Source organism: Crocodylus porosus, unplaced genomic scaffold (genome assembly GCF_001723895.1).
Source record: "Crocodylus porosus isolate Cpor-Errol unplaced genomic scaffold, CroPor_comp1, whole genome shotgun sequence".
Classification (NCBI taxonomy): Eukaryota; Metazoa; Chordata; order Crocodylia; family Crocodylidae; genus Crocodylus; species Crocodylus porosus.
In genome coordinates, this window is record NW_017728935.1 from 3,356,682 (window position 1) to 3,379,676 (window position 22,995).

Consider the following 22,995-nt stretch of genomic DNA (forward strand, 5'->3'; position numbering starts at 1 on the left):
AGCCAGCCCCCACCCCCCTCCAGCCCCACAGTGAGGCACAACATGATCAGACTCAAAGCATCCCCTATCCACCAAGAGAAAAGAAAAGCTCCTAGGGATCTATAGGCAAGAACTTCACAACTGAGTGCACATGGATTTTGGCCGGGTTATTAGAAAAGAAAAAGAAAGCGCCCGGAGTGGAGATTTTAGTGTCACTTGATTTTAGATTCCCCCCCCCCCCCTTGTTTTAAAGGAACCCTTTTCTCTTTCTTTCCCAAAAAGGGTGAAGGCGGAGGAGGAATCGTCTAGATCCTCTCGGAGGCTGCAAGTTTAAATGGGGGGGGGGGGGGGTCATTTCATTTTATTTTTGGCAGCAGTTCATTTTCTCAAGGAACAACCAGAAGTTTCAGAGGGTTTAGGGTCAAAACGGGCTGACCCAGGTGAGCCGACCGAGGGAGCGGAGAGGAAACCTATTTAGCCCACACATTTTTGCATCCCCTCACCTAGCATCTCGTTTTCTTCTCACCTCCCAAACAGGCGTGCAAACAACTTTTCTACTTCGATCCGGAAAGGTGCGGCATTGCAAACGTGAGGGGCATCGTGCGCACACTTCTTCCCTGCTTTTTTTAAATTTTTTTTTTTGGAAACCATGGGTCTGAGGGCCAGCAGCTGCTGGCTTTGCCTCCCTTACAAGGGCGCACACAACAGGGATGGGAGAGACCAGTCCACTGTGCGTCTCGCTGCGAACGTAATATTTGCACTTCGCACCAGGGGCCGGTGCCTACAGAGCCGGTGGGGAAGGGGCAGGCGTCTCATCTCTGTTGCTCGAGACACCGAACGGATCAGGACAGGTTGCATGGGGCACGGGTGGGATTTTCTAGACTCCACAACGATCAGATTCTTCTTTTCCCAGCCCAAACTAGTGCAACTTTCTCATCTGAAGCCAGGTGGGTTTTTTTTCCCCCCAGAGAAGAGAATTGCTTTTGCGCTCCTCGCTGGTGTAAATTGTAAGGCAAATGAGCTGCATCAGATTTTCACCAAGGTGCTTCCACTTCTGCACTTTAGAAGCGGGTGTTAAACACCGGAGGCAGGGAGCGAAACGCACGCAGAGTAAAACCAATAAAGAGGAGCTCCAAAACAAAGCCCAAACATTTTGAAATATAGGAAACGCTGGGGCTTGCAAAGTCTCAGCCCCCTCAACCCTCGCTCCACGAGGAATAAAGAGTGGAATTAGAAGCATCTGACTGCCTTACAGAATTGACACCAAAAAAACCCCCCGGGACTCAGCCAGCCCAGGAAAGGTTTGTGCCTTGATTTCGCTGCATCTGTCCCCCCTTCACCAGCCATCTAAAACCTTGACGCAGAAGCTGTCTAAATTTTAGAAATCCCAATTTTTGGCTCTGCCCACCCAGGCATGTCTGATTAATATTTTTTTCCCAATACAGAAAAACTTTCCTTAAAAAAACCCCCAACAACAAATCATTAAGGGCTGAGTTAGATGCCTGTAAAAAGTTGGGTTTTTTTTTTAAGAAGTCTGAGATTTAGTCCGATTTAATTGACACTGTGGTATGGCATGAAAGTGAACATGTTCGCACAAATACACAACTACCAGGGGTCACGTTGCCTGTATAAGACACATGTTGTGTTGATTTAACATCAAATGGCCTATTCTCCAGCCTAACACATTGCTTGTGTAAATTTTTAACACACAAGAAGAAATTTGTAAAAGTAAATCCTACTTCTGGTTTAGGTTAAAAACAACCCAACCTTTTAATACAGAAACTAATAACATTTTTATTGTATACCCCACAGCCTTTCATTGTAAAGTGAGGTCTTAAGCTGATGCTAAGTTGGTTCTGACTGTGGTAAATGACAATCTCTATATATATATATATATTTTAGTTTCCAAAGCAAACCTGATGTGAACCGATTAGTGGACTCAAGCCGGCAACAGCCCCTGTGCTGAAATTCCTTGAGACTATATTGGGACTAACAAAAAAAAAGAAAAAAAAAAAAGAAAGGGGGGGGAAATCACAGCTGCTGTTTGCAAAATATACACTTTTTCCTTTTTTTTTGTTTTTGTTTTTATACACACTGACTTCAGTAACAATTCAAACTTAAGTTTTTATGTACTTGTTAATTATGCTTGCCCTTCTCCATTTAGGTTTTTATTTGAACTAAAAAAGGGAGGCAAGGAGGGACAATACAAATGATCATTTTTTCCCCTCATTTGAAAAAGAAAAAGCCAATCCCAAATGGAAATGCAAAAACAATTACACTCCACTTGTTCTTCCTCTGCATGTACACCTTCAAAATGTGCTTGCCAACACAAAACAGCTTTCCTACCACCAAAAGAAACAGAGCAATCTGCTACTAACACAGCACTTTTTTAAGTACTTTTTTTTTTCCCTCGGAAAGGGGAAAAATAAAAGAGCATTTGCTTATGGCACAGACGAAAAGGATAAATTCTGGAAGCAGGCAGAAATCCGAATTTTGCCAAGGTCTGAACTGGGAACTCCCGAACAAAGCTAGTTCGCCCCACTGGGGATGTGATGAAAGAAGCTGATCAGAATTAGCCAACTAGCCATCAGTTTTCAAACACGTCCTGCCTGGGATTGTGAACTCCCTGAAGAATACAACTTCATAATAAACTCTTTCCAAATTATTATTGTTGTTATTATTAGCTACTGTTTACAGGACTTGAGCTGGACAGCCAAGCTGATTAGACCCCACACAGGCAACAAGCATCACATAAAAGTTACGGGGACTCCAAAAAAACATAGAAAAAGCCTCGCCACATTTTTTAAACAAAGCAATATAAAAGACCCTCAAACTTGGCAACTTGGGGAAATAGCCGCACAAGCAAACCAGAACTTGGAATTTCAATGGCTGAGCAAGAATCCCCTGGTTTTCACTCCCAATACCTTTCCATCCTCAATATAATTCAGATTTATTTTTCGGGCTGCATTACATTCTTAGTCTATCTTCTTCAATACCCTGGTCGAGGCAACGTTCAATTAATAAGACAATTTTTTTCCAGGTTGATTCAGCAAGGCTCGTTGGTTAGTTTGGTTGCTTCTTTTAAGTATTTTCCCCCCAGATTTTAAAACCAGAGTTTTGCTTTTACCCGGGGGGGGAGTGGGGAGATAGTTAATCTGTGGGGATGCTCCCTGGCACAGATCCGCAAGGCTTACGTTGCAATTATTTAACAACAAAAATCCAGCAAATATTTAAACTAAATCTATCAATAAAGAAACAGAGGTACCAACAAAGAAAGACTGAGAGTAACTTGTCACGGCGAAGCGCATCGAAGTGCTGAGCTAGAGAAGGCGTTTCAAAGCTCCCCCCCCAGCAAAAAACCCCCCAGCCTGTTGAAACACCTATTTCCCAAGATTTAAATTAAAAAAAAAAAAAAAGCAGATTTTGTAGGAAAGAGAAAACAATTTTCTGCTCTCCAAAGACTCCTGCTGCCCCGGCCAACGCAGCACAGCAGGTTCTGGACTTAAGAGGGGTAAGAAATAGCAAAAGTTTCCTTGGAGTCTAGGATCCGTCACGAAAGACACTGCCAGGGAGCGGGTTTTCTTCTTGGAAGTTTCCCGTCCATCTCCAAGTCTGCCAGGGAAGGCTGCTTTGGTGAGGTTGAAATACAGCTCTCCCACCTACCCCCAGCCCAACACCCCCTATGAAAGCTTCCCAGTGCAAGCCCCAGAAACGTGAAGGAGTCTGTCTCTGCCCAGGCTGTCAATCAGAGCTCCCCCCCACCAATCCCAAATCCACCCCACACACCCAGGGCTGATTGATTTCCACAACCCCCAGGGCAAGTCTCCAACAATCCCTGACCACTCCACTCTCCCCCCAAAGAAACACAAAATAAAGCAGACCCAAACCTTCAGGCCACCCACCCCATCTCAGACACACATTCCCCCAATTCCTCCAAGCCTGGGAAAGCGAGATCCCAGATCCTGGGAACCCCCCCACCCCTCCTTCCCTACAGAAACAGATCTCCATACACCCCCCCCCTCGCCCATCCCTAAAGCCCTGGCAGCCCACCCTCCCCTCCATGCAAAGTCCCAGCTGCAAAGTTGCTTCCCCCCAGCTCTCTTTGTCTCAGCTTTCCCTGTTGCAACAACTTAAAGCGATTCCCTTTGCAGTTGCAAAGGGTTACAGGGGGGTTGGGGGGGGGAAATCAAGCTTTAACCCCCCCAGCTTCAACCCACCTCCCCAAAAGGGGGAAAAAATGAGCAGTCCTGATAACAAGAACCCCCCTGCACCTTCCCCCCGCAACCAGTGCAACCCAGCAGGTTGCAAGCTTGCAAACAAGGAGCACATTTGTGATGGGGGGGGGCAGTTATGATTTGGGCAACCCCCCTCCCTCTTTTTGCTACAGGGCACCCACCCCCTGTGCCCCACACCTGCTCCATCCATGGACAGGCACTCCAACCAGCTGTTGGGCTAGTTGAACAACTTTCTGGGGTGGAAATAGGGGGAAGGGGAGTTGGAGGGGGGGGTAAATGAAATCAGAGTCCTTGTGTGCATTCAGGAGAGCCCATCCTCCAGCCGGGAGATGGGCAGGAGCAGGCATTTAAAGTCCCATCCGTGCAGAGGAGAAGAAGAAGAAGAAAAAAAAAAAGGAGGGGGGGATAAAAGAGAGAGATCTCACCCACCGACCTGTCCGGATCTACAGCTGCTGGAAGCAACTTGAACCCCCCGCCTGGGGCATGTGGCTGCAGATCCTGCTGGCTCCAGCCCTGTCCAGGTCCCAGGCCCCCCCAGCAGAGACCCTAAAACAGTTCAAGCATGATCACCCCCTTGCTTCTGCTCTTCAAGCCTGGATATTTTTTTTTTTTGTCTCCCTGATTTCTTTTCTTTTTTTTTTCCCCCTCTCCTCCCCCCCTTGCCCTGTGCTGCTCTGGCTCCTCTGCTCCAGGAGAGCCCCAGGGGTGGGGGGGGAGAGGCCAGGCTAGTCCTCCTCCCTGTGTCCCATGCAAAGGGGAGAGCAGACTAATCAGTGGGGCTGAGCCTGCACTGGGGATGTGACTTGAGAGCTGGGAGGGGAGGGGAGGCAGGGAGACTTACTTCCAGCTCTACCATAATTCATCTAAAGCAGGTGCAGCTGCTTTCCAACCCCAGAGGTCCTGCCTGCAAGAGGAAGTGGCTGCAGTCTAAGGGAATGAGAAGTGAGGGGGGGGGGGGTTAAAAAAAAAAAAGAGGCCAAACTCCAAGGAAGCCTTTGTGCTAGTGTGTGAGCTGGGAGGTGTGCGTTTTGGAGCCTGCCGGAGAGGGAAAGGAACCTCAAGTGGACGAGCCGGGCAGCCGCTTTGTTTCTCTCCGCAGCTGTTCCAGGATTTTGCTTTTTTTCTTCTTTTTCAATGACTTCTATGACAGGCTGGAGAGCGGGGCTTCGCGGCGCCAGGCGCGGCACCCACATGTGTGATAACCCAGAGCCCATGCCCCAAGCAAGGAGGAGAGAGAGAGAGAGAGAGAGAAATGAAACAGCCAGGAGAAGGACTGAGGTTTCTTTTACAGACAAGTAAACTGAGGCACAGAGACCAGTCTAATGTCCCAGAGCAGGTTCTTGAGCATAGTAGGAATGGGTGTTGGGCCTCCCAGACAAAGTCAGCAGCCCTGAGGAGTGCACGGTCTCAATTGACAAGGAAGGTCTATTGTCCCATTTTACAGAGAGGAAAAGTGAGGCAAGCTGCTGCCAAGTAAGAACTGATTGTCCTACCAAACTGTTGTTCCTTGTATGTACATTCAACACCTCCAAGAGCCAGTCTGTTTTCCTTACTCCTGCACTCATCTGCATTAGCCCCATATTGCTTTTCTCCTCACACTGGGGAGAGGATACACAGGCAGTTGGCGGGGGAAAGGAGCTGCCAACCCGTCAAGCCATAGTCTGACCCTTACCACAGAAATCCTGGCAGGCTTCCCCACAGGCCCTGGTCGCTGTAGCGGAGCTCAGGGGAAGTAGTGTCAGTCGAACTGAGTAAAAATGGATTTTCCACAAGAATGTGCCATTTACACCTACATTGAAGTGTTTACCAAAAACGTGTCAAGGCCCAAAACCTTGTTTACAAAAAAAATTGAAATGAAATGTTTTGCCAAATGTCAAAGTGTCCTGGTTGCACATTGTCAGCATGCAACAGTTCTGCCTTTTAATTTAAAACTGACTTTCTGAAGCTAAATCCTTTTTTTTAATGTAAAACCAGTTTTAGGAGGTGCTGTTGGAATAAAATATTTGGGTTTTATTGGGGGAAAATGAGCTTTCCAATCAACTTGAAACTCTTTTTTCCCCCTCAGAAAATGTTTTTGCATTTTTTTCTTTATGCGTGTGTGTACATATATACACACATATATACATAGACACATATCTATATCTATATCTAGCTATCTATATGCACACACATATACACACTATATATATCTATATATAGCTATCTATATACACACATATAGATATCTCTCTATATATACACACACATATAGCTAGCTATATATAGATATATACACACACATATGCACACATACAGATATCTCTATATATACACACATGTACACACATACCTGTACATACATATAGATAGCTATATATAGATATATATACATATACATATACACACAAAGATATCTCTCTCTATATATACATACACATATACACACATATAACTATCTCTCTATATGTATAGACATGCACACATATGCACACATATAGATAGCTATATATAGATATATATACACACACATATACACACAGATATAGATAGCTGTATATAGATATCTATATACACACACATATACACACATACAGATCTCTCTCTACACACACACACATATAGATAGCTATATATAGATATATACACACACATATATACACAGATATCTCTATATATACACACACATATACACACACATAGATAGCTGTATATAGATACACACACACACATATACAGACACATATAGATCTATATATACATACACATATACACACAAAGATATCTCTCTCTATATATACATGCACACACATATACATATCTCTCTCTCTATATACATGCACATACATATAGATATATATACACACACACATATATACACACATATACACATATATAGATATACATACACACACACACATCTAGCTATATATAGATATAGATATACACACACACATATACACAAATAAATATAGATATATCTTTCGAAATGGAAAAAACACATTTCAGAGTTTTAGACTTCCCCCCACAACAGGAAACCCAGCTCCCATGTGCCAGAGGTGCCATCTCTGGACCCCCTAGCAGGAATGCGTCTGGGGAGCCTGTTTTGTTCGCCCCCAGCCTCTTCCACACAAAAGACACAGCACAAAGACTCCTCCCCAGAGGAACAGCCTGCACGGCGCTGGGAGTCAGGCCCGTCTCAGTTACAACCCCAGTTCTTCCACGGGCCCTTTCTGAAGTCTCAAACAAGTGACTGGGGGTCAGATCCTCAGGAGGACTCGGGTCACCTTGATACGCCCTCAGGCTCCTTTCAAGAGTTAGGGCTTGTCTACATGTTCGTTAACATGCTTCAGTTAATGTGCATTAAATCTAGGACCTCCATTGAGGTGCTAGGAAGATGCACATTAACTGAAGAGCACGTTTTTTAAGTGACACTTAATGCACATTAAAATAAGCTACAATGCACATTAACGTGCACGTGTAGTGTCTAACGTGAGCGTGCTGCTAAAAATCCAGCGCCCACCACATGACCCAAGCCCTGTTGGAAATGGGAGTCGAGGGCATGGTTTTCAAAGCAGAGCACCCCCGAGAAGAGGCTGTGGGGAATCACCTTTTCCCCCCTTTTTTGAAAAAAAAAAAGCTCTTTTTTCAAAACAAACTTTCAGGGGAAAAGAAGCGAATGCTATCCAAGTTTCCTGTTTTTTCACAAAATAGGAACACAGGACTGGCCAGACTGGACCAGGGCCACGGTGCAGCAAGCCCACGATCCTCTGTCCCACAGGAGGCAGCAGCAGATGCTACAGATGAAGGGGCAGGAACTTCGGTATCAGTAACCGGAGGATAATCTTTTCCCCCCACCCACCCACCAGTAGGTCTTGTCCTACACTTAATCGTTTCTCTTTTACTACGTAGCTGTAGCTCCCTGCAAACTTGTTGGAAACTGGACTTTTGGGAAACCAAACATTTCAAAGATGATTTCAAACCTCGAGGAACCAAAACGACTTGGCAATTGCACAACCATGCATAGAAACCTTTTTCCCAGCAGAGGCTGTGGGTGCTCAGAAAAAAAAGAAAAGAAAATCATCATCAGGTGCTTAACTCCGTAGTGTCTGCTCCCCAGTTGAGCTGCATCGGTCCTTCCCCTGCAAGTGGGTATCAGTGGATGTAAAGCCCATGGAAAGTTTTTAATGCTGAGCCCTATTCTGAAAGGAGCCGGCTGCTTCCAGACACACAACGCCAGCAGCGAGTGCAGGGGGGCTGCACCCTGGATCTGTCCGAGTGAACCCATCTTACCCATTTTGTGCCCCGAGGGCAGTTTTGTGCATGTGAGAGTTAAGAACTTTTAAAACAGGCCTTTTTGAAGCATCAGACACATGCAAAAAAAAAGGAAAAGCAAGGCACACCAAAGATTTATAGGGAATCGTGGAAAATCCTGAGTCCAATCCTGCAGAAACCTTCTTCATTCCCTCTCCTAAAATGCCCGTGCTAACCAGCCGCTGCATCCTGCTGCAGAAGTGGCTGCATTTCAGTGGGAGACGCAACAACTGCAATAGATAAGATGTTTGTGAGCGCTCTGGGATCAAAGCAACATGTTTCTACCGCTCTCTTTGGGATACAGCCAGTGCTGAACAGGAGCAGAAGTTCCCTGCCCTAGTACAAGGTGTTTCCTGAAACATCTGTGTTCACACCCTGCCGCTCTGCCCCATCCCCAGAGAACAGGAGGAAGGAGCACGTCTCCATAGGTGCAGAGGGAGCTCTCTGACGCACCCACCCACATCCCGCTGACCTTCCCTTCTCCTCCCCTGCGAGGAAGTCCAAGGTCCTCCTCATCGCTTCCTAGGCCCAGCACATTCCTGCTTCCCCTGCTCTAACTCCCTGTGCTCCCCCCCACTCCATCTTCGTAACCTCCTTCATTTCTTTTTTCTCTACTCACTTCTTTGTGCTTTAGCTATGCTGTCCCTTCCACCTGGAAAAAGCTCTTAATTCATACCTACCCATCTGATCCCTCCCAGTCCTTTCATTATAGCTGGGGCCATGGTATCATGTTAGCACTGCTTTTTCCAAGAGAAGTATGGAAGTGGCCAGAGCACTGGACTGGGATCCAGGAGACTTGGATTTTATTCCCACTCCTACCACTAAGCTGCTGGACAACCTTGGGTAAATCGCTTCACTTTTGTGTGTGTGTTTGATAGCAATGGTGACCTCCTCTGTCACGTGCTATACAGGAGCTATTATCTTTTGCTTCTGGGGATGACCCAAAGCACTGGTGAGGATCTTCAAAGGCCTCAATCTGCTGGAAAACCCTGTTACCAAGTGCCTCACCTATGACAGGCATGCTGATTTCTTAGGAGGTGCTTCCTGGTGACCCACATACATCTGCGCTACCCTAAGTTTGGAGAGCTGCTAGTCTGCAGTTTTATTGAACAGCCCAATTCCATAGGATGGGAAACTTTCTCTACTCCAGTCAAACCAGAAACAGCAAGGATGCATTCAGGACAACACTGGATGGAGCACTAACCTAGCAGGAACAGGGGACTGTATCATCCAGTGATTTAATAGCAATCGTCCAGATCCTCAAGGCCACAGAGATGCCCCTCATGCAACTCTAGCAGTAGAAGTGAGACGTAAAGCTGCCTTTGATTCTCCGCCAACGTGAGACTCCCGAGCTGCCAGCCCTTGCTGTCCCTGGTCCCTCTGCAAAGACAGCAATTCTAGGGCAAGCCTAGAGTCAGATGCGCTCCAGTGGTCCTGGCTAGCAGAGCGGTCCCCGGTGGGCCATTATGTGCTGATACAAGTTAAAACAGCCCTTGAGCTCAATGAGATCCTTCACAACTCCAGAGCGCTTGAGCTGGAGAAGTTGATGAAAAACAGATACTCCTTTTCAATATTTGTCATGTTTTTGTTGAACAAGCAAGAAGTTGAATTTTAGGTGGATTTTGTTCTTCAAAAAAAATGAAAGTGGGGGGAAGGGAGAGCTGAATTTTGCACGAGTTTCCCTTTTCTATGGAAAATGACTTTCCAACCAGCATCTGGGCCAACCCCACCATCACCACACCTGGCAGCAAGTACTGGCAGGATCACACCCCAGAACTAAATGTTTTTAAATGCATTTTCAGAGTCTCCAGTGAATTTCAGGCCACTAAGAAGGTATCCTCAAGGACAGACCAGGGGACAGTAGGTTTCTAGCTAACCACAGAGCAGACACAGGCTTGGAATCAACACTACTAGCTTCCTCTGTCCCAACCTTGACCCAAGTTAGGGGCAGATTGACTTCTCAGGGTCATGAAGCCACATTCAAATTCATTTAGTCCATGGATTTAGTACAGAGACCCCAATTAATACCCTGCGTTTTGGTTGTTAACATGAACTCCTAACTTCTAGAAGGCAGATTGCATCTCAGCTCATCATAGTAAGCCAACAACCACAAAATGGTCATCTTCAGTCCCTACAAAGAGGTCGGATCTGGGCCAGCTGCCCCCTGGCAGAGAATAAGTTCATATTGTCTTCAGCAGAGCTTCATAGAAAGTACACGCACAGCTCAATTTACCAACGCACTATAGCAGGGGTGGGCAAAATGCGGCCTGCAGGCCAGACGCGGCCCACCAGGCCATTCTATCCAGCCTGCGGGGTCCCTAAATTGATATTTATGTGCCCCGGCTGCCTGTCACGCGGCCCTTGATGGCTTGCCAAAACTCAGTAAGCACCCCTCCGCCCAAAATAATTGCCCGCCCCTGCACTATAGCGTTGTGGCCTGCTGGGACTGAGAGGATGCATTTCCTTGCCATCCCCCGCAAAGGAGAGGTGGGTGTTGGTCACAGACGGCAATCAGGGTTGACATGTGAGAGCTACCTGTCGCCATAAGTGAGTCACCCCAGAAATCCCACAACCTGAGCTCAACTTGTAAGGACTGGCATCATGTGCAGAGGCACCCTAGTCCATTGCTCTCTTCTCTGTCTGTCCCAGCTCAGCAGGCCGAGACACCCCGTTGCACAAGAGCAAGAATCATCTTCACTTCACGCGTTCCTCACTGACCTCTCCTTGTCTAACAACGGGGAAGCTGCATGCAGTTGACGTTCCTCAGGAGTCTGTTTGACTCCCAGACACCAGAGGAGCAAGAAGCAAATCCCACACAGATGGGGAATTAAAATCTTCTTGGAATCAACCCACTTGGCACAACCAGGCATCGCAGGAGGGTGCACTCTACGTCTCACGTGCAGGCACTATTGAGCTAGATCATGCCCCAGAAGTTGGGCAAAACCCAAGTCAGACTTGCTCACCAACCCTGGCATCAAATAAAGCTCCCAGCATTGGCCGTAATGTAGACCCTGTGGTCAGCAAGGTCTGATCTCTCCCCAGTATGAACAAACCAACAGCCCCATCTCGACTACCAAAACCCTTATACACCCTTTGCAAGTCTCTCTCTCAGCTGAGATGCCGGTTGATGTTTTTCGTCACTTGGTCCCCAGCCTCAGGCTCCTTAGCTATAAGGCAGACAGTAGTCAGAGTTTGGGGGCGAGACCAAACCCACTTCAAGGGCCTTCCTACCTTGTGCCACTCAGGCCCACCCCTGGGGTTGCTAGTGTGTTCCCACAGTTCCTACTCAAGTCCTGTTTTCCTCCTGTCCCGAGCTGTGTCCTGCTCAGCACTGAGTGCATTTCTTATCAGAGAGGTGCCAAGTATTTCTCTGAACATGCAAAACGTTGCACAGTCCAAGCTGTTTCCCAGTTTTACGTCCTTAGAAAGGATACATTTCTGAATAAAATACGTGGTTGTAAATTTATTTGTTTAAATGTGGGCCTACTGTCCTGTGAAAACAGGCTGAATTTTTTAACCCGAACAGGCCCTGTTTCTAAGTGAAAATAGCCTTGCTCCGAGTGAAGATTCTTATCAAAACCAGGCACATTGGCCCCATCTCTCAGTATGAACACAGTCAGTTCAATGTTGGACTAGAGATGAAAGGTGGGGGGTGGGAGGTTTTGGGGACAGAAATCGTTAGTCTGTGCTTGTACCGCACCTGGCAGGATCTTGGCCTATGAGTGGGGTTCCCAGGGGCTATCACGTACCCCACCACCAACAGAGCTGCAACACATCCTTTAATAGTTGGATCTGAAAGCTGATCAAAGGAAGATCTAGAGCAGCATTTCTCAACCCACGGGCTGTGGCCCAAAAGTGGGTCGCAAGAATATATGGAAGGGTCACAAACTTTAAAAATGGACTTTCCTTTAAAAGAGAAAAATGTGGGAAGCCACAGCATTTCCTTTGCAGGCTGTAAGAGGTCCAGCCTGCAAGGGGCTGCTTGGGGCCTCCCATGCCCCACACACTGGGGGACTGGGGGCTCTGGGCAGCGGGTCGGGAGTGAGGGGCACTGGGTCAGGACTGGCCATCGATGTTTACAAATGGGTCCTGGTACAGAAAATGTTGCGAACCACTGATCTACAAGATTTCAACTGCTGTACTAAGAGGGGACTCTATAGGTGCTCATATATCACATTGCGGAAGCACAGAAGGAAGGAATAAAGAAATGATCACTGTGCAAGTGCGTTGCCGTACTTTCGCTCCTCCAGAGAGGAAGACAAAGAAGATGTTCAGACATGAATAACATTTACAGCTGGCAATTTAGCAACAACAGTTTGATTTATCCCAAACAGAAGATGAGTAGACTAGGTACTTGAAGGGGTGGGCGGTGGTCTAGTGACATCAAAGGTCTTCCCACTGACCTCAGCAGACAGATGAAGCATCTCCAGAAGGTTTTCTGTAAGGCCTCGGGGCCATTCACTCCACCCCTCTCTGTCTCACTTGACTCATTCATAAAAGAGAAAGATAATTGCCTAACTTGCCACCCAGAAACGTTGTGAGACTTCATTCACTAAGAGCTGTGCAGGGCTTTGCAGTCCTCAGCTGGAGCAGCAAAACACGAGCATCATTTTAACTGAAGAACTTGCCTGCTCCCGAAGGCAGACACAACTGTGTCCTTTCCTAGAAGAGTTGCTTATTCCAGCTCTTTCAAAAAGGACAAGCTTCTTCAGTCACACGAGTCATAGTCAACACCAGGAGTGTGGCCAAAAGTTTTCTCTGACAGCTTTTTTCAATGGAAAACTGAGCTTATGAATAAATGACATTTTTCACGGAACATCGTTTTTCCTGAAAACCAGCAGGAAACTGAGCATTCCAAGCCAATGACATATTTTTTGAGTTTCTGTCCCGTTCTGGCTCCAAATACTGTCTTTCAAGTGCTAAAACCTGAAAAAAAGAAAGTTATTTAAGATTGTGGGGGGTTAAGAAAAGAAAAGTAGAAATTTTCTCCCTTTTTTCAGCTCACCCTAACTGCCTCTCGGGGCAAAGGAGCTAAAGACAAGATGGCACCCTCTTCCTTCAGGCCAGGTCTTAACTGGAGCCTGATTCAAAGTGTTGTAGTCAATGGACGACTGCTGTAACTGCCTGAAAAGACCCCCAGTGGCTGGCTCCTGGAAAGGTCTATGTAGTCTCGGAGAAAATTTCAGACTGCTCGTCCCAAAGGATCCACGTATAGCACAATCGCCAAATGTGTGTACGTCTTTCACAGCGCCTCGGCCATAAGGAGAGCTGCCAGCTATTGCTTGTATCTAACGGACTCAGTTTGCAAGGTGAAGTCTTTGGAAGTAGAGAACTTTGTTCCTTTCCCACTGAGAACAACGGAGTTGCAGAGCATGCCGGGATAGACGATAGCGGCTTCAAGGAATGAATTGCAATCATGGCTGACCCTCGAAATCTCGATTCCCTGAAGAATTCCACCAAAGCTAACAGAATTACTTTGGATTTGCACCAGGGATCAGGACTTGGCCCTCTCAGCTTTGGTGTACCAGCTGGTAGCTCTTGTTCCCTATTTAGCTGCACCTTAAGGTACCAGGGGTTCCCTGCGTGGCTGCGAGACTGGGGTTGCTAGTTAAGGTTTGCAAACAGGACAGCGTAAAAGCGTCCTTGGTCATTACAGTGAGGAGTCAGGTCTCCAAGAGCAGGGGATCTCAAGGCCGACAAGGTTCTTTGCGTGAATCTGATATCTTTTATTAGACCGACTTAAATAGTTGGAAAACCATTACCGAGCAAGCTTTCGGATTCAAAAACCCTTCGTCAGCCTAAGGAAGTTTTAGCAGTCGGTGTGTGCTCTTCCTGGATGGCATGAGAAGTGAAGAGGCCAGAGGCTGGCCTGGTCTGCGCGCAAGACAGGTAGGCAGTGAAAATGTAGATTGAGGAGTCAATGGGTGAGAGACAGGCGGGGGGGGAAGAGAGAGAAGGGGGATGCATAGTGGAGAGATACCTAAGGAGTCAGGTGTCAGGCAGGTTATAATGTGTCATAAATCCAGTGTCTATATCTGGGCCATGATTTTTAGTGTCCAGGAGGTGGATGAAGTGGAGTTCGTAGGCTCGTCTCTGGGAAGTGTTGTGCAAGTTTCCTTTGAGGATCAGGACAGAGAGGTTGGAGAGAGAGTGGTTTTCTTGTGAGAAATGTGCCCCCACCGGTCATTGGGTATTCCTGTCTTTGATGGATTTCCGGTGTGCGTTCATTCTGGCGCGGTTGTTGTTTGGTCTCTCCTACGTATTTTCCCTCAGGGCATTTGGTGCATTGGATGAGATGCATGACATTTCTGGAGGTGCAGCTGTAAGATCCGGGAATGCGGATGGCTCTGCTGGCGGGTGTAGCACTTGTGCGGGCGGTGGAGATGTGTTGGCAGGTTTTGCATTTCTTGTCCTGGCATGGTCTGGATCCTTTTGGTGTGTTTGGGCTTGAGGAAGTTTGCTTCTGGTGATGCGGTTAGCAAGGTTTGGTGCTTGTTTGAAGGCTAGGATGGGTGGCTCTGGGAAGATCTTTTTAAGAGCAGGGTCTCTTTCTACTGTGGGTTGCAAGTGTTTGAGGATTTTCCGTACAGGTTCAAGGGAAGGGTGATAGGTCATAACCAGCGGTGTGCGATTTGTGGGGGGGTTTTCATCTGTACTGCAGCAGTTCTTCACGTGGTATCCGGGTGGCTCTTTCAAACGTGCGATCTGTCTCTCTGGAGGAGTGTCCTTGCTGGGTGAAAGCCTTTTTAAGATTGGTGAGGTGGCAATCCCAGGTGCTCTCTTCAGTGCAAATTCGGTGGTATCTGAGGGCTTGGCTGTATATCACAGCTTTCTTGGTGTGTGTAAGGTGATGGCTGGTTCTGCACAGATATGTATGTTGGCCTGTGGGTTTCTTGTATAGCGTGGTCTGTATTTCATCATTCTGGATACTGATCATCGTGCCTAAAAAGGAGATGTTGGTGCTGGAGTACTCTAGAGAAAGTCGGATGGAGGGATGGAGGTTGCTGAATTTCTGATTAAACTCAATCAGGGATTGTAGGTTTTCAGTCCAAATGATGAAGATGTCATCGATATATCTTAAGTCTACCAAGGGTTTGATGGTGCAGGAAGTCTTCTTCCAGGTGGCTCATAAAAAGGTTGGCATAATGTGGGGCCGTTTCGGTGCCCACAGCTGTTCCCATCATCTGGAGGAAGTGTTAATTATTGAAAGTGAAATTGTTGCGTGCGAGGATGAAGTGTACAAGGTCAGTAATGTCTTTGGGTCTGTATTCGGAGTTGCCATCTTGTTCCTGTAGATATGTAAGGCCGGCTTGGATGCCGTCCTGGTGTGGGATGTTGGTATATAGGCTGGTATCGTCCATGGCGGCTGGGAGGGTGTTGCTGGGAAGATGGTCTCTGTTTTCAAGTTTCTGTAAAAAGCCTGTAGTGTCTTGTACAAAACTTGCTCTGTGGGTGACGAGTGGTTTTAGGATTGATTCAGCGAAACCCAGTATTTCCTCAGCTAGGGTCCCATGGTTGGATATGACAGGTCTGCCAGGGTTCCCTTGCTTGTGGATTTTAGGGAGCATGTAAAAAGTCCCCGGGTTAGGTGGGGGGGGATTAAGGTCTGCAGTTTTTCTTGTACTCTTGCTGGAAATGATTTGATGGTATTGTTGAGTTTCTTGGTGCAAAGGGGAGTAGGATCTTCTTGTAGTTCTTTGTAGCAGGTGGTCAGAGAGCTGTTTGTTGGCTTCCTTCACATAGTCTTCGCGGTTTAGGATGACTATGGCTCCTCCTTTATCTGCCAGTTTTATTACTATTTGGTGGTTAAATTGTAGAGATGCTATGGCCTTTTTCTCTGGTAGAGAGAGGTGGTGTGTGTTGCTGATTATTTCATTGGTCATTCTTTCCCTGAAGGAGTCAACGTAGCGGTCCAGGTTAGGGTTTTGTCCACTGTGAGGTGTCCAATCTGATGTTTTTTGGGGGGTTTTGGCATTGATCTTTTCCTGAATGTTGACAGAGGATGAGTTGTTGTTGGGAGTGGGTTCAGTTTGGTCGTGGAAATTTTCCTTGAGGCGGAGGCGGAGGCGGAGGAAGAATTCTTCTACTTCTCCACATTTGAGGAGATCTCAAAGCACTGCATACCTGGGGGGAGGGGTACCAGTGTCACTGTTCCCATTTTACAGATGGGCAAACTGAGGCACAGAGCCATGACAAGACTTGCTGAAGTGGCAGAGCTGGGAATAGGATCCAGGTCTCCCGAGTCTCAGGTGCAGCACTTCAGCAAGTAGGCTGCACTAGGTTAGGAACATCTACGTGGGAGACTTTGCTGGGTGACGAGTCTCATATGCCATGGAGAGTAAACGAGTGAGAAGTAGTGCACACCTTTTTCAAAAACAAAAACTTAGGGGGAAAATTTGCATTAAAAAGATGTTGATTGTTTGCTTTAAAAAACAAACCCCAACACTCTGTTGCATCCCGCCAAATATTTCAACTCCTTGGGTTTTCCCCACTGGTCTCTCTCCCTCTCCCCTTGGCAGTCCGAAGGGCTGAAATGGAACAACTGGCAAAAAAAAAGTTTTAAAAAAAGTAATAAGAAAAGGGGAAAAAAAGAGAGAGGAAAGCATTAAAAATGTAACTGAAAACCACCAAACTTTTCATTTTTTGTTCCATTCAAGTAGGACAACTCTTGTTTTAGAGACACTCATCAGAAAAATCACAACATTTCTCTTTTTTCTAAAAGAAAATCCTATTGAACCATGTGACTTCCTTTTCCTGGGAGACTCACCTGACTGTTTTTTCGAGCCCCTCTGTTTCCTTCTTCAACATTCACCCCATTTCCTTGCCCTCATCTGTGCTTTACTGCGTCCTCAGAGCACGTGCCTGTCCCACCCGGGGCAGGGGGTCGGACCTGACGATCTGTTTAGGTCCCTTCCGACCCTAAGCACTACGATACTATGACAGCAAGGAGATTTGGTCCCTCTGAGCTTTGTACATGGAGTCCTGGTGGTCACCCATGAAAACCAGCATGACTGGGTCTAGGGAAAATTAAAACAATCTCCAGGATCCCAGAGAAGATGAAACACAGAACCACTGGACGCAAAAAGAACTGGGTGTACTTTAGACCCACTGGAGAAACGAGGGGTGGTTTAGAGTCGCTGGGGCCCTGGGTGATGTGGGGGCACCTCACATTTCCTGGGGCTGCAGGAAAGCAAAGGTGGCCCGTGTCTTTGCCGGGCATCCCTGCGAGCCTGGAGCGTGCGCGCAGTCCTAGTGGGTGGCTGCTCCTTCCTGCCCCGGTGGAGTGGTGTGAAATCCCTGCCTTTGCCTGGGATCTGCCAGTTGGGTTTGTGGCCAGTGCTCTGCCGCTTGGACAGTGAGCTCGTGTTGCGCAAGGCGGTGAAATGAGGCGATCTTTTTCCTGTAAGTGATGAAAACGTTCCCGGCTCCACGTTTAAAGGGACCAACTCCTATTTGCACTGGGCTGAAAGCTTATCTCCCCACCCTTCACGTCTGCCTTCCACTAACATTAGTCAACAACAAACCTCCATCTGATTTTCCCAAACGAGCATCCTCAAGGGGTGCAGTTCCCTAGGTTCAGAGCCAGAGAGGAGACGTGGGGGCAGGGAGAATCCAGCAAGCTGCACTTGAACTGACCCCTGGTAATACGGGATAAAGCGAGAGGGATGTGTAGCATCCTGCATATGGACCCGGGACTCAGCATGTGCAGCTCTGACACAGGCTCCCTCTGTGACCTTAGCAAGTCCCTTTGCCACGTGCCTCAGTGCCCCTGTCTGTAAAATGGTAGCACTGAATGGCCACGGTAGAAGGGAGGTTTAAGGAGTTAATGCCTATAAAGGGTTTTGGAGTTGGGACGAGCTGCATATCGTAGGTGGAGGTTTCACAGTCACCAGGTTTATGCTGTGTAGAGCAGTGGGGAATATGCCTCAAGCAGTTCTCCCTTTAATAATAAATGCCCCTGGTGTCTAGGCTTCCAGCAACACCCCGCCTTCCCTCACCCTCCCAAAGGGTGCCAGTCCTGGGCTGTGGCACAGAAGGAAATGCCAGGGAAGACGCCCCTTCTTACTTCACCAGGAGGGTCCTCTCCAACTCAGGGTCTTCTGCCAGCCGGCAAAGACACTTCTCGTAGCTAAACCCTCAGCCTGAAAGGGGGAAAAACAAAGAAATCAAGAAGCCAGAGGGCTTCAGGGGGCTGCGTCTGAACATGAGAGAACAATGTAATTCCAGAACTATGTACAGCTGACCTGTGCTTAATGCTCACATCGTGCCAGGTGGAGAGAGACCAAGACCCACAGTACCACCCGCCTGGAGCCCTGAATGCTTTACCACTCGCTCATTTAGATGCAGAGCGCCTGGGCTTTTTTATCCCTCCCTCTTCCTCCCCCCTTTTCATTTATCTGCTTTTCAAATAATGTTACTCATCCATATTGGGATGTCTGTATACACCACTCATGGTGTTTGTCTGCATGGTTTCCTTAGGGCCTTACGTGCCTTGAGTAAGTGCCTTGCTCCCGATAAAGAGCAGGGGGATTACTCATGGGGGAGAGGACTAATAGGAGTGAGTAAGGGGGCCTGAGGGGGATAAACCTGGCCCTTTGTCTGGGATTTTTTTTTACTTTCTCTCTCTTTGATTTTTTGTCTCTCCCTCCTGCTCTTTGGGTCCGATCCTCCCGTCATTGCCGCTGATGCAACTGCACTGGGCCAAATCATGGAGGGTGGAAAGTGATGTCCCTTCACTGATCTCACATGCCCCAGCCCAGGACCTGGCTTGTGGCCTCGGAGCAGAACGTCCACTGAACCCGACCGGCACTCGGCGGCCGTCCATCAGCTGGGGGTCAGGCTCACCTATGCCCAGGAGTGATCATGTTGCACCAGCTGGTGTAAACTGACCTCCCTGTGCTGCTGGCAGTCTACACCAGTTGAGCTCCTGGCCCCTGCATCCTCACTTTACACCATGTAAATAGGGACCTCTACAAAACAGATCAGCTCACAGCCATCTTCTGCTGTCTCTCTCCCCACTGAAGACGAGCTGATGTTTGCTGTCCTCAGAAGACCAGGTTCTGGCATATTAAACCTCAGTGATCATCAGGCATAGCAGTGCAACACGGGAAAAATAAAAACCTGGATCTTTTCTTCACCCAAGGGTTTTGGCTGGACTCCCTGAAGGTCGCCTGACAAGGTCTGATGTGTGAATTACCATGTTTGTAATGCCAGGGCACAATTCTCTGTTTTAAGTGCGTGCTTGGGAGGACTCAATGGAAAAGCATTTGGGACACAGTCCTTTCCTTTCTCCATGCAGAGCTGCAGCAGATCAATGAATATTTTAACAAAGAAATATTTCATTAAAAGAGTTGATTGCTTAATGAACTGTCCCTGTGAGCCATCAAAATGCAATGGGTTTTTTTTTCCCTCTCCCTTTAACGAAGGCGAAGATTCATATCACGAAGGACGGGCTTATCAAATTACCATAATAGCCTGTGTAGAACATGCACTTCAGAGCGGTTGTGTACGTATGTGGCGGGCGCGTTGGAGATAGCCCAGACAACATTAGTTCTGGCTATTATTTACTTCTTTGCTACGTAACACAGACAGCTTCTCCCGTTTTGGACCTGCCATATCTGCAGCTGAGACTGTCTCTCTCTCATATATGAGATGCTATGTGTGTATATATACATGTGAATATATAGGAGAGAAAGAGAGAGAATATATGTTTGCATGTGTGTATACACACACTTACGCATATATGAACATTTGTGTGTGTGTGCGCACGTGCACGTGCACATGCATAGACAAAGTATAAAGGGCATGATCGGGGTTCTTGGGCTCTACCAAAAGACAGTTAATACCATTAATAAATCAGAAGGATTGGTACAGGGTGTGGCAGATCTTGAAAACTCAAGCGCGGGCCTCCGAGTTGTTAATATTTGAAGGAAAAGAATACATTGGGCACAATTTATTTTTCTCCCCCAACAACACTATAATAAAGGGACACTTGCTAGTTAGAAATCCCGCATTTTGAGAAACAATCCTGATCTTACACATCAGTGAACATGCACCTGACTTACACCCGAGCAAGCAGGATCAGGATTGTACCTCCACACTCTTCCACCCAACTCACTTCTGGACTACAGATTACCAGAACAGAAAAGGAATGTAAAAATCTAATTGACTCTTCACTATTGACACTGTTTTGTTTGCTGTTTTGCCAGCTGATAACCGATTAGTCAGCTTCTCTTCCGTTCTTTTTCACTTCTGCCTTCTCAGGACCTTGCAATGGCTTGGCTGTGCACAGAAGTGAAGGAAATGATCCTTTTTTTCTTTTAAATGTTTCCATCAGAAGTTTAAAAATAAAGTTTGTTGGTAGAAATACTTCTCTCGAGCGCAGGTTTTGCCAGACCTCCACTTCGGACTAAACCTGACAAGGTACCTTTAAAGGGCAGCAAGTAATGTACAGTTCAGCAACACGAGAAATTCAAGTGATATTTTATAGACTCCCCAGGTAGTGTCCTGATTGGTGGGAAACATAGTCATTAACGACCAGGAAATGAACAATAACCTGACAAGAAATGACCAATTTTCCATCAATTAGAGCGAAGCCTCTTTTTGTCTTTTTGTAAAATTAACTTTTGCTGATTGGTGATTACTTTTGTCTGAGGACTATTCATTAAAATTTACATGGAGAGAATGTTAACAGTGCAACTAAGAGAAGAGGGGGGCGGGGGAGGCCAGACCCAGCAACAGCGATTCAGGTTGGTTCTCCAACACCCTCCACACTTGAGACGCTTGGGGCCAAATTCTCATAATCCCAAATTACTGGAGTTATTCCAGGTTTGCCTGGGAGCCGGGCATGTCTGCACATGCATCAACGTGCTTTAGTTAATGCGTATTAAATCTAGTACCTCCAGGCAGTTTTACACATGCATGCAGTGCAGTGCTGGGAGCTTTGAAAAGCTCCCGGCGCTGCGGTGAGTGCAGTTGTGTAGTCAAAAAAAATGTGCATTAGTGATGAGAAAATGGCAGTGGCGCACTTTTGAACTAACACACCTCAGAGGTGCTTTCCTTCGAAAGTGCACCGCCACCATTTTCTGCACTTCGACTTGCATTTTGCCACTTACACAACTGCACGCGGCACAGTGCAGCTTGCACACAGGGCAGACTCAATTAATCGAGCAGCTCGCACAGCTCTGAAGCGGGGGATCTCTGGCACGTCCCAGGAAAAAAAAGTATGTGTATAAATGCCTTCCATTGTGCACTACTAAGAAAACGCACATTAGCTTGTCTTAACGTGCATTAACTCAAAAGCATGGGGCATTTATAGGCATGCTTCAGGAGGCGGGGGGGTGGGGGGTGCTTTAATTAGCACAGCTCTGAGAGCTGCATTCATTTAAAGCACTCAGAGTGTCTTGTGTATCAGTGTCCCCAGCTGAAAAATGGTGGCGGGGGCCTTTTGAACTAAAGCTCGTCGAACAGGTAGCACAAGCAAATGTCTCAAGCTTCTTTTTGGCAATAGAGGAGCTGAGACACCCAGCAACTCACCCATAGTCCTCTAGCTGGTCTGTAGCAAAGCCAAGGATACAACCCAGATTAGTTCCCAGCCCACTACCTGACTTTGCCTCCTTCCCATGTGCGACTCTCACCAATGATGCAAATGTTTTGGTTGTGATCAAATGTAATGATGTAGCACTGCACTGTTATGGCACTGTGATCCTATGCTGCCATATAGTGTCGTGACGCTACATCAGTGTACGATCAGCATGCCGTCGCATCCTGCTGCTAGAGATCGGGAGCTTTGGGGGGAACTGCCAGTTAGTTTGGGACTTGCTAATATTACAGATTGCTCTGCAAAAAGTCAAATATGCCCTACACCAGCAATGTGGCAGGCAGCAATCAGAGAGGGGTGGTGCACAAGTGCTTTGTTCAGTGACCACCGGGGTTCAGCTACTAACTGCAGGGAGAGGCCTGACTCTGCTCTCCATTGAACTGATTTTGCAGTGTTGTAATTCTCTGGCACCACTCCAAATGTGCACCACTGCGAGATCGGAATCAACTCCTGGCTGCCTATTAGCGATTAATCCAAGCAGTTTTACAGGCAGTGTCAGAGGTAAACGTTACACAACCACAATACACCTCTTCCCAGCAGCATACACGGTAGCAGCACAGCACTTAAGCACATCCTTAAATCCATGTCTACTCAACACGGCACTCCGACGCCTACCTAAAACTCACCGTTTTCAATGCAACGTAAGCATATGCCTAAAGCTAGGCGTTGAGCTTGAATGCTTTGCTGGATAGGGATGGGCTGGTAAGGCCTAAAACACAAGGATCAAGCTGGGAAGTGAACACAAGCCCTCTCATCAAGAGCACCAAGCAAACAGGTCAGGTCCTCAGGCATCTGTTCTTGTACCAAATTGGTTTGACCAAGCTCTATAAAGAAACGATGGAAAAGCATGTAAATTATTACAGCTTGGGGTGTTTATTTGTGCAAAATTAG

General features: G+C 47.1%; 1 protein-coding gene across 5 annotated transcripts in view; it reads right to left on the reverse strand.

The window, feature by feature from the left end:
- The window catches only part of FOXP4 (forkhead box P4), a 122,873-nt gene extending 117,863 nt beyond the window's left edge, over positions 1-5,010 (reverse strand). For 3 of the 5 annotated variants that reach the window (XM_019546671.1, XM_019546668.1, XM_019546665.1), the window contains exon 1: positions 4,648-5,010. The gene's annotated coding sequence lies outside the window, so the exon portion shown is untranslated. Of the gene's footprint in view, positions 1-4,643 lie in introns of all 5 variants that reach the window. The other 2 variants (XM_019546666.1, XM_019546669.1) reach the window with 2 other exon arrangements.
- Between the last annotated feature and the right edge of the window lie 17,985 nt (positions 5,011-22,995).